The sequence below is a fragment of the Carassius gibelio genome, chromosome A22 (assembly GCF_023724105.1).
Source record: "Carassius gibelio isolate Cgi1373 ecotype wild population from Czech Republic chromosome A22, carGib1.2-hapl.c, whole genome shotgun sequence".
Lineage (NCBI taxonomy): Eukaryota > Metazoa > Chordata > Actinopteri > Cypriniformes > Cyprinidae > Carassius > Carassius gibelio.
Window position 1 is genome coordinate 9,057,552 of NC_068392.1, and position 13,214 is coordinate 9,070,765.

The 13,214-nt window shown below is 35.7% G+C and overlaps 1 protein-coding gene across 2 annotated transcripts in view; it reads right to left on the minus strand.

Moving 5' to 3' along the window:
• LOC127942756 (nuclear factor 1 A-type) overlaps nt 1-13,214 on the minus strand; it is a 141,390-nt gene that overhangs the window by 116,264 nt on the left and 11,912 nt on the right. The window lies entirely within an intron of this gene.

Consider the following 13,214-nt stretch of genomic DNA (forward strand, 5'->3'; position numbering starts at 1 on the left):
TTTGCTAATGATTTGATGAACTGGTTCAAAAGAGTCAATCGTCGGAGAACAGAAAAAGCATGGTCAGGCTGTGTGCAGTCGATTCACTTAAAGAATCGACTCAAAAGAGTCAATCGTGTAAGAATCGGACTATACACTTTTTGCGTGTTACATTTACATTTAGCAAACGCTTTTATCCAAAGCGACTTACAGTGCATTCAGGCTAACATTTTTTACCTAACGTGCTCCCTGGGAATCGAACCCACAACCTTGCGCTGCTAACGCAATGCCTACCACTTGAGCCACAGGAGGACTTTTTACGTTTAAAATTCACTAAAAAGACTGTCATTAATTTGGTAATCATACTATAGGCCTACTGCTCGCACAATGTTTATGATTCAATAAAAATAAGTAGACTGCAACACACGTTTGAAAACATTTAGCGGCAAGGTCATTGGCTAAAAAAAAAAGTTGCGTTACAAATTATCGCAAGATAAATCGTGCAAACATCATTAATAAGCAAACCTAGTTCATGTAATTAATTTGGTTGGCACTCGGCAGCTTTTTATTAACATCTACTCTCGTCTGTAAGTCAGTTGGGCGCCCCCTAGAAAACGGCAACGTGAAGGCATCATTTCAGCACACACAGAAAAGTGCTTTCCATAAAAACAGGATGATATTCTAAATTAAATATCAGTCTGTCGGAGAAAAAAATAACACTATGTTCCATGAAGTCAAGCATTTGATGTGCATCAACATTTGTGTGAGCATCAACCCGCGAAACAAACATCAAGGTGAGTTTTGTTAAATCTAAGATAGGTGATGATTGCACAAAACACTGATAGAAAAGATAGGAATCTGGATATTAATTATGCTCACAACTCACAGCCGCACTAACTTGCTGCAGGTGCACGTCCGTCCCTCTGGTGTTTTCACGAGCTACTCTGTGATTGGACAGAACAGTGCAATTCAAAACTCACGCGCATGTGACAGCAACCACTCCTGCACGCCGCGAGACGAGCTCCTTCAGACAGCCAGTTTGTCGGTAAACGCAAATACATTAGATTGAGACTAGAGAGAGCGCTTATCTTCATGATATCAGACTTCCGTGTTGTTCTGGCAGCCAGACGGGAAAGCAAGCCTCGAAATGTGCAACACTTTGTTCTCTCAGACCCGACGCTGACATGTGTCGTCTCAAACTTTATGATGTGGCCTACTATAAAACTGACACATTTGATGACAGATTCATGTATTAATGACAGATTCATGTAAATAAAAGCAACTACTTTGTATTTGTTTTTTCCAAATATATTCCATTTGTCTTGACCTTGAAACTTGTCACTTCACAATAGCCCATATATGATAGCTATATTTTCTTAAATTGACCTTCAGATGGCACAATCAAATTTATTAGAACTTAAATATATTTAACAGAACATTTCAAATATTGAAAGATCGCGTGGCATCGTTCATTTTTACACGTGACCTGCGTGCAGACAGATCCGCCACCTGGATTTAATCACGCAGACTTTACAAAACTTAAAAACGGCCTATAGAAATTTGACAAGAATTGGATCAATTATTAACATTTTATTTGCAATGTTTTTGGAAAGTAAATTAAACATGTATTTATAAACACCTGACATTTTTTTATTTGTGGAGCTTCTTAAAATGCCCACTCATGCCTAAAAGTGCTGAGGACTAAATTCAAAACTCCAGTCACAGATATTTAGATATTTACAATCACAGATACATGCCTGTACGTCATTTCATTTACATGAACACACTGATTTCAGCACTGATTGGCTGAACAGCGCCTATAGGCCCGATGACGAACTGTTCATTTAAAGAAATTATTATTATTTTATTATTATTATTTTTATTTTTTTCATAGAATGACGAATCAATAGATTAGGGAAATTTTTAACAGAAATGTACATGAAAATTAATGTCATTGCACGGTGTTATCTGAATGACCCAGGTTTTTTTTTTTTTTTACACTAGGCTTAAATATAATAATGAATTTATCTATTCAGACTCTAGACTGTAGGCCTAATCCAAATCGTGCTATTATGAAATAAAAACGTTGTTAAAAAATGAAATATATTGCTGTGTTGTCTAACAATAAAATGAGCAGCAAAACTTAAACCGTTTATTCATGGTTGTTTTCTGTTGGCCTTTAATCGTGAAGCAAGACGAATGTCATCAAGCGACAATCTCGGATAAAATCAAATAAAAAAAAAATCATTATCATTTATAACAAAAATCTCACATTTACATAATTTTGTCTCGTCTAATTGTGGGAGACGTTAGAGACGCCTTTATAGTATATTCTGCCAAGTTCTACGAGAAGGCACTGAATGCCAAGGCAACTGTGCCAAGGCTTTTAGAGGCAGAGTGGCAAAGACGGAGCAAAAACTGCAGTGTGTTTAGAACAACGGAGCGAACTACAGGGACTGGACTCTTCGAAACAAACTATAGCCTTATTTGGGTTTTAAATTTTTTTTTTTCTTTTTTTTTCTTTTTTTTTTTGTGCATTTTCAGCTCATTTTTAAATGTGGCAAAAGTCAAATCAGGTAAGGTAGGCTACTTAACCCACTTGGATAGAGTTTCTTCCTAACTTGTGTGGTGCACGTGAGTACAAATCTATTTATTCATTATTAGCACAGAAGAAAGAAAGAAGAAAAAAACCCTGAATAGGCTACATCTGCAAGGTTTTATTTGAGAATCCGTTAGGGCTTTAGCGCTGCCAGACGAGTCCTCTCGTGTAAATCTATCAGTGTGTGTGTGTATGTGTGTGTGTGTGTGTGTGGAGGGGAAAAAAGTGCGCGCGGAAGTTTCAATGAACATCGCCATCTAATGAAAAACTACCCTTAATGTGACTAAAATCTTAGTTTGTAAGAAGTAAAGAAAAAAAAAATTGACAAGTTATCCATTTGGTTAATGTTGTTAAGCGGACCCAACAAAAATAACAATTAAGCAACCATTTCTTTTTACAAATCACTTCAACAGGCAGCTGACTTGAACTTGACAAAGTGTGATACAGATGATTTCTTTAGCACTTATAACTTCGCATGAATGACAATTTCCATTTAAGGCTACTTTAAGAATAAACGGGAAAAAACGACATTTTAAAATATAATACTTAAGTGTCAGAAAAACTTCTCTTTAAAAGCATTGGAAGAGTGTAAATAGTGCTTTTGGAAACATAGAATCTCAAGATAAAGCACGTATCCTAATTTAGATGCAAATAAATTAAAGCAGCAACTCGAAATATTGACATATTGATATATTGATATTTAAATAAATGTCGTTTGCATAAAGGCATCCTTGTCAAATCCACCCACTCTCTTTATGCACGACGCGTCAGTTGAAAATTAATTGTAAAATGCTCATAATCATACTCATAAAAAAAATAAAATAAAAAAAAACACATACATGTTCATACAAAGTTCAATCATTCTGATGAGGAAAAAAATGCCCGCTTTCACTGTTCTCGTGTCTAATGACTAATTAAAAGCCATATAATGAGAAAGAAAGAAAAATGCTTTTTAGTTCAGGTTTTTGAAAAGTTGAGTGAAAATATATAACATCTAATGTTTTGCAGAACTCGTTAAAATATCAGATAAAATAAGATTAAACTAGTGCTTCAGCCTTTTACACCCGAATGTGAGAATGTTACTTAAAATTGAAGTAAAAAATAAGTACTTATCGTACAACGTAATAATAATATTATTAAACGATAATTATTTTTATTATTACAGTAAAGATTAATAAACGTATTGCCTCATGCATAAAATCCCGAAACACTGTGTTATGGTAATAGTGTCATACATCTAATTAAGGATTTCATTATTAGCTGTTATTGTAATTATTGATATAATTTAGAATATAAATGATTATTTATAAATTATAATCGACTCAATGCTCATCATAATTCATTAATTTAGCCCGAAGTCTTTCCTCATTCTAACCAGTCATCAATCAAACATAGGTAGAGACTCCACCTAGAGGCTGCAATCTGAAACGACACCACACGTCTTACTGTATACTTAAAAAAAGATGAAATAAGTAATAAAAATAAGCCATTCTTACCTTTTCAGACGCAATTTTAAACGGATCTGTAATTTAAGATATCAAATGCTCTGCTTATGCATGTTTTAAATGGTAAAAAGGTTAAATTCTTGTTTGGAGAATCATAAATAGTTTGCATGATAGGACTAAGTGTGCATTAAGTGTTTATATGCAAACTATTTATTTGCATTAAAAAAACACACATAGCCCTATTATGCACACTGTGGAAAATGTCAGTAATAATAATTACAGATAACTGTTATATAACTACTGTATTTATTCTGTACATACAATGCAAATGGTCAATCTTTTGGTTAAGTCCTGTTCAAACCATTCCATCAGTCCAACGACTTGTTTCACTAATGCTGTATTTTAGTAATGAGAAGCTGATGACAGGTAATGTTTGGCTTCAGTCTGAAAGACCTGGAGTCCGGAGTGAACTGGAGATGTGTAACTAAATTCACCTTTTTTCCCTGCATTCCATTAAAAGCCACAAGAGGGTGATCTTTCTGTACAGAAGCCCCTTTGATTTCCAGACTGAGAGGTTGTAATGCTGAGCTCCCTTCAGTTCAGCACGAGTGCTTTGTCCGTCAGTGTTGTAAAATATCACATGCACTGCAATAAAGGAAAGCTGGAAATTAAGACACGTTCTTCTCGTTTATTTAAACCGAGGTGACGTGCCGTGCACACTTCGCTCTTTGTTCGGCCAAATGAGGCTGATTTAAAGATGCGTGTTTGGGAATAATAAACGCTGTTCTATCCAGGTGGCCTTCTGCCTGCTCGAAATGTAAATACCACTCCAGCTCAGGAGTCCCACGCTCAAACGGGACACACCTGGAGCGTCGGCATCGAGGGGCAGGGGTTTTGAGGGATGGGGGCTGATGAGGGGATTGTGTGGTTAGAGTTCTGCTTTAGGCAGCCGGAGGGTAATAACATTATCCAGAGCCACAGCAGCTTGCCTTCGGGGCTTTGCCAAGCCGGGCCTTATGAATAAACAACAAGAAACACAACAGAGGATCTCCTTACTCTACCTCTATTGTGCTTTTAAATAGGCCGAAGCTTTAATACACTCAAGAGTTTGCATGCTTGAGAAACGACAGGTGACTTTTAATCGGAGGAGGAAAACATGTATGAAATACCGGCGGTATATTCCAGGTTCAGAAGTTAATGCATCTCCAAGAACGATTATCTGATTATAATGAGTTATAGAGACACTTATAATAAACACTGAGTGTGTACATGATTATAGAATAAAAATAGAAATACTGTACTTTCTAACATTTTGGTTCATGGTGTTGATGCACTACAATGAAAGTAAATGGGATGAATATGTATGTATAACCACAAGATGCAAACCATTTATGTTAAGATGATTTAAGCCTAGAATGACTGTAAAAACAGTGATTTAAAACAGCTTTACAACTAATACTGTACATACGTTTTAAGAGAAGAATCAATGCACAAAGTAGTTTTATAAAATAAGATTCAGATTTCAGATTTTAACCCCTGCTTTAAAAAAAAGGTTGAAAGTCCCTCAAATGCCTAAAAACAAAGATATTTCATAGTAAATAAAACAGATTCTAAAAGAAAATACTATTTCAGATTTTCACTTCAACATGCCATGTTTAATTCAGTGTAGCTGAATATAAATAGCAGAGCTATTTCTGCAATTTTTTGTCAAATTGACTTTTTTTTTTTTTTTACAGTGTAACCTCTAGTTTTTTTTTTTTTTTTAAGGGACAGAATAACTTTTTTTGTAGTTATTAACATTGTCACCAGTGTTATTTTGGTATTATTTATATACTACTATACTGTTTATTATCATTTAGAATTTTCATTTTTATGTTCAGTTTTCATTTTAATTTTAGTGTTAATTTTTTTTTAATATGTACTATTGCCATTTGCTTTAATTTACATTTTTAATATTAATATTTATTAAAAAAAAAAAAAGCAGACGCTTTTATCCAAAGCAACTTACAGTACATTCAGGCTATCAATTTTTACTTATTCTTATTATTAGCTTAGCTTTATTTTTAATTCAGTTTTAGTTTTAATAATTTCACTACTGGAGTTTCTAATTGTCTTTTAAGCTCTTAAATTCAATTTTTCATATGATCATTTTATTTCACATTTACTTCTGTAATGATTTTAGATTTCTAATCGTTTTAGCTGATAACATTCCATAAATGCGGTCACAACTGAGCTTAACTTGCCCTGAACTAAGAATGTTCCTTTAACATTTCACAAATCATTCAAATAAACCAGTTTTCTACATATTTTGACCTGTACGACTTCAGAGTCAGTATTTTAGAGTTTAATCAGCATTGAGAGAATGCGTCCAGGGCGCTGCGGTGTGTGTTTGTAAGGGTGAGACGGGTGGGGGAGGATTGCTGGTGCTGGTGCTGGTGCTGGTTTGGAAGCAGTGGGCTCCACCTGCCGCCACTGAGATGCCAGCGCTGGAAAACAGCCAGGATTGGCCCACAGTATCACCCCCCTCACACACACACACACACACACACACACACACACACGGGAGAAGGATGTGCACTCTCTCCTCATTCACAAACACAAAGCTTACAGGCGTGACTCACATTCGCTGTGTGTTGTTCGTTAAATAAAGTGAGTTCTTTTCCAAGCGCCACAAATACTGTGAACAATAGGAGTGATGTGATGTTTAAAGGCCTGTTTTCACTCAGACAGATTGGGCGTAGATTAATGAAGAGTGGTGCTTACGCCGGTCCTAATGAGTGCGGTGCGCTGCAGACAGAGGCCTTGATAAGACGAGAGAATAAAGAGGAGTGAAAGGAGACAGATGGGCCTTACGATGGTGTGAGGAGACAGGAAACACACACACGAGGAGTTACGAAGAGTAAGGCAATGACTGTGTGCGTGTGTGCAATCATCTTCTGTAAAAAAAAAAAAAAAAAAAAAAAAACGCACGGGGTTTATGATTAATTATTATCAATATTAATAAAATGTCCTTATTTTTGCTAGAAGGTAAGGTCAGAATTAGAAGCAAATGTTGTAAGGATTAATTTTTATGAATTTAATCAGTAAACTTAACAGTACTAAATGCTCATCAAGGTTGCTGCAACATTTGACAAATAAATTTTTCAAAACTTAAAAATGTTTTTTTTTTAATAATAATTATTATTATCATTTAATCTACTCAAAAAGGGCAATTTCTTGTGAATTATACACTATAGTAGTGTCAGAAAGATTAAATAAATAATAATAGTGAACTGAAGACATTTAAAATGTTAAAAAGAATTCTATTTAAAATAAAAAACGTTCTTCTGATCTTTATATTCATCAAAGAACCCTGAAAAACAACAAAAACAAAACATATTGTTTTCAACACTGATCATGTTCAAAAATATTGAGAAAACAACAACAAATCTTAAACTTTAGTGTATTTTAGTTGAGAATAATAAAAATATACTTGTATATATATATATATATATATATATATATATATATATATATATATATATATATATATATATATATATTTACTATGAACTATTGGAAATCTATGACAAATTTTATTATTAGATTATAAAAATAAATTAATAGTTTACAGAGATTGCACTCACACAGATAAATTTCTAGCTGATTAAATATTTGATAGCTGTGCATAATAAAATATATATTCAATATATATTCAATATACACTTTCCATAACTAATTTAAATTAAAATATTTTATTTTTTATTTTAATTAATTTAAAAGTATTTCCAGGCCATGAATTGTACACAGAACATTAAAATGTCTATATTTAACATCAATATTAATAACTTTTTTTTTAATATCGTTTTTTTTCATATGGAAATCTGTTTTATTGTTTTGAGGTACTTTAAACAGGCATGCAAAATTTCTTATAAAGATGTATAATTCTTTTTCGAATTAAATAAAATGGTCATACAGAATTAAATAAAAACAGAAGTTAATAATATCGACATTATCAGCCATAACAAAAAAATTGGGGGAAAAATCTGTTCATCCCTGAACTGAATATGTGGGAATCCCAAAAAAAATCAGTTTTAAGAACTCATGCCACACATGTGCGCCGATGCCCAGAACTCACAGGGAATCTTTCCTAAAAACAAGCCTCCAGGCAAATACGGTCCATATGCAAGCTGTTGCAATAGCCAGGCATATGCTGGGTATATATAACACGTTTTCACCCTCCTCCTCCTCATTCCTTCTGTTTGATCGCGGCGCAGACCGCCAGGAGCACACCAGACCCCATGCTCACTGTTCATCGCATACGTGTGTTCATTCAGCACAGATACGTGCGCATAAAGACCCAGACATCAATGGAGAGAGTCACGGTGAGAATGCAAAGGCATGAGGCACACACACACACAAACAGACAAACAGATGTGCGACGCAACCTACCCACCCTAAACACTTTAAAAAACACTACGAGACACCTGACAGCTGTTCCTGGCTGGAGGAGAGAAACAAAAAAAGAAAACTGGAAAGGGAACAATTTTGAGCTCGGAGCACACAGCTGGATATGGAAACAAGTCCCTCTCCCAAAAAAACACACGGCCAGCTCTCAGCGTGCAGGAACCGGCAGGTGACGGAGATGAAAATGAACTACAAGGATGAGTTCCCTTATCACACCACTGAAGACGATTCAATACAAATAGACTCTGTTGATCACAGAGCAGACACGGTTTACGTCAGCTGAAAACTGACCTCTTTTCGATCATTTTTTTCAATGATATAATTCTAGTAAAAGTACCAAAAGAGTAAAAAATGACGCGGGAATGACCTAACTTTCAACTCAGACAGGCCGCGCCGAACGAAGTGCCATTTGTCATTTCGATAAGGCGCATGAAAAGACTCAGCAGTCAATGGTTTTCGAGAGTGACGTAGCTGATGCGCGATCATTAGGCTTTCATGTGTGTACGATGAGAGGTGTGTGGCAGTGCCAGGTCTATTGTGTCCATCTGCGACAGACAGGGCCTCTCCTGCGGTGTGACTAAATCATGACGACAGTGCCAGGGAGGAAGAGGGCCCCGGCCCCGGTCCTGCCGAGGGAACCACCGCTGCTTGCCTCCACTGAAGGCCGCCTTTGTTACGGCTTCACTATCTTCCCACAACATGTGCTTCTATCAAACCCACACTGGCAATATCCCACAGAAAAAAGAGTAACGTGAAATCGGCTTTTGGCAGCTGTGTGTGTAATGTCTTCATTTGCCGTGTGGATCTGTCTATCTGTTTACTGGAGGAGAGGGGTTTCTTTCTTTTGATATGTGTGGTTCATACTGTGATGTATTAATGCGGTGAGAGAAGGAAATGGGTGGAAAAGGACAGGGCTGTTGTTCTGGTGATCTCAGATGGGAGGGAAAAACAGCAGCATTTAATACATTGAGTTTGAGGATCGAGGGTGAAAATACACTGAACCTTCTTTATGTGACCTAAAGAGTAAAATATAGAAATATTATATTAATACTGGGTGTGTGGGTGTGTGGGTGTGTTCACAACTGAAGCCTTTATTTGTGATTGATTGAAAAAAATGTTTTTTTGAGCTGGGATTATTATATGCATCACATACACTGATCGATCATATATATATATACACACACACACACACACACCTATACACACACAGAATTTTTTTTAAATACATTATTTTAAGCATGCAAAATTCATATACATAATTAAGCATTTTAATAAGTAAATAAAATGACTTGAATTCATAATATTGGAGATCATATTATCAGTATATATCACCTATATTTTTATGCTATGGCTGATGAGATATATTGATCTCTTATTCGACCAGATCAACAACAACAACAACAACAACAACAACAAAAGGCCTCCAGTAAGCACAATGGTAGCAGAAAAAAAGCTTGAACAATTATTACAATTCTACAGTTCATTCATTTTATAAGTACATCTTATCATATGTAATAGTTAATATAAATTAAAACAAAGACATACACTTATAATTACAATCATGTATAAATGTTATTTATTATTTTAATTAAATATGTATGTGGAACCATAAAGTTGCGGGAGATTGCTTTGACTTCTGTTTTAGAGCAATGTCTCCCTCTATTGGTCAATCATGGTAATTGCATTAAAATGGTGTAATTGAATTTGACTATAAAATTTTCTTAAGGCCTGCAAATTAATTATGCAAAAAAAAAAAGAATATATATATATATATATATATATATATATATATAATTATTAATTATCAATATTAAACAATGACAAATAATTTGAACTTGCTTTCTCTCTCTACATTTTCTGGTTCTCCTTCAATCTATTCCTTAGGTCAAGCCAGGATTGCATGGCTTCTAGAATAAATCCCATAGATTAAACTCCCAGCAACCGCTTTGAACGCAGAAGCTCTATGTTCTGAGAACAGATGTGTTAATATAAGGAGGAATTCCAGTTTAATGTTCAAACACAGTATATGTGCTTCCTTTGCCTTCTCTTTCCATAGCTTTTAATTCCCAGACATTCCACACAAGAAACTACATACGTTTACCTTACTGTAAATGTTGCACTATGAGATATAAGTCAGAGCAGTAGCTATATGTGACTTGTACCTATAAGTTTATCCACATCACGTTTTATTGTCTTCTGAAGCCTCCTGGAGAGCAGAGGTGGATGGGCAGGTAAATGAATGAAGTGACTCTTTAATGCAGGAGAATGGTGTAATAACCTACAAAGACTTCGGCTCTGGATGAAGGATACAGCTGGAGAACTGGGACAACATCATTTACTTCACAACAGGGCAAGTCGGTCTCCACATCGAGAAATCAACACAGCTTCAGTCTCATACCAGTCTTAGTTGACGTTTTCATACTCTTCTTTGGTATGAGTCCAGCAAGAGCTTAAATATTGTATCAAAGCATCTGCAGGAGAAGCTAAACTGCTGCAGACATACTGGGAAGACACATTTAGATCTAAATAAATGTTTGCTTTGACAAACGATTGAATAGACAAATGTACAAATTATTATATATTAATACATCCTACTATTTAACAACATTAAATATACATTATTGTAGATATACAAAATAGTCAATTAAATAGAAATTAAAATAATTCTAAAAATTAAATAATAATGAATGAAAATGAGGATGTGAAGGCTAGATGTAAAGTCTAGGTTAACTGACGCAAAAATATGATCTATTGTAAAATGCAAAAATAAATTAATTAATTAAATATATAATTTTAATACAGGAACATTATAGTATATATATTGTATAATTAAAAATGTTTAATGATCGTATTAAAATATAATAATATTCATGAAGTAAATAAACGATCAAACAAACAAAGAAATCAATTATTCAACAATTTAGCTGAGACTGTGGATAGATGCTTATCTAAATAAGTGCTGTCTGCTCGAAATATTACATTTAATACTACATATATTATAAATACATTAAAAACGAATGAATAAAAAAACAATTCTAAAGTAACTAATTATATAAAGAAAATATTACATAATAAAATTAATTCATATTGTTTTTAAGAGGCTGTGGGGGACGGATGTCCTCATATCTCAAGTTCAGTGACCCCCAGGTGCAAAACATGGTTTCTATGAAATATAATTTTTTGTCAACTGGAAACATGTATCTTTAGTGATTCAGCAGCAGTTTTATAACTGATTTATGGATTCATGACACACAACCTGCTAAAAATGAAGTGTGAGCTTCACTGTATGCGGCAGGAGAGAAGTATGACGGCGAAATAACACGAGGATCTAACCTCGAAGGTGACGGTCCCGGCAGACCACACAGAACTTGGACAAATTAGAGAGTAATTCCGAAGGAAGTGTTTAGTTTTCAGCTTCGCTTTCGATAAAGCTGACGCACCGTGTGTGCGTTCGAACCGTTCGCCATACACGCATACAGTCCATCTCTAGCTCTGTCTGCTACCTGAGCGCGCTCTGTATCGAATTTTCTCCACTGCAGAATTAAATGGATGTGCCCTCTCGAAGGAGTGGGTCAGCACTTATTTCCGCGCAAGTTAATGAAGAGCACATGGCTCGGGTCCTGTTTTAGCAGACCTCCTCCTCCCTCTGGTTCCTCCGTCTCTTGCCAAACGTACTCCTGCTCTCGATGGATGATGAACCGAGCTCAACCCTGAAGGCAGCAGACGAAAGAAAACACAAAACCGCCTAAATCCAGAGGCCGATGCCAAGCGAAAAGACATGTCCGTCTGCATTGCTGTCGATTCCCAATAAGACAGCATTACGTCCTCTTATAAACAAAGACGAAAGGAGAAGAAAATGCGACGCCGATTATGGCGTCCATGGTCGCATTTTAAGGGGCAGGCAAAAGAGGCCAAGTGTATTGCTGGAGGAGTTATGACAGGGCCATGCAGGGAACCGGTGAAGGATGTGGCACATCTGACTACAGCTCCAGCACCTGTCAGCCTGGCAAAATCAGTCATAAGCAGGTTACAGGCCTCCTGCAAGCCCTTTTATTTCCATGTTATTTTCTGAAACTGTTCAACAGCATTTCCTAATGCTACTGAATATGCTCCCACCTATAGCTTTTACAAGAGACACAACATGTATAACATTTAATACTAATACTTATATCTAGCAAAAGCTATATGAATCATCTGTAGAAGCGTTTGAAACCGCACAAATTAAATAATGCACCAGGAAGGATAGAGTTAACAATCCTTTTCCCTGAATAATCTTTTTTCACGCATCTCGATCATGTTTCAGGGAATGTTCAGCCCTGAAGCAAGTTCCCAAACACTGTCTCAGGGTTAAATAAGGTTCCAAAAACAACCATTCCTTTAAATGTTACAACTGTACCATTACCGATGGGAATAAAGACAAATCCTCATTTGGACGTCCAGATGTTCCAGCAGCCAGCAACAACTGTCTGCGAAACCTGGCGCTCCTCAAGAGACGCGCGAAGATCACAGATGCGTCGTCTGCTCGCAACAACAGGAAAACAATGGCATATTTTGGAAATACGCCGAATGACCTTTCATCTGCGATAGAGATTTCAAAATAGCTTTAGAAGTATTTTCCTTCGTGTAATGTAAATAATGACGTCTTTTTGCGGCGCATGTTAAAACTAGGAAAGCATCGGGTTGTGTTTATTTGTAAACTGAATTCGGCTCAAATAATTAACTTCCAGTTTTCTTCGTGGTGTCCG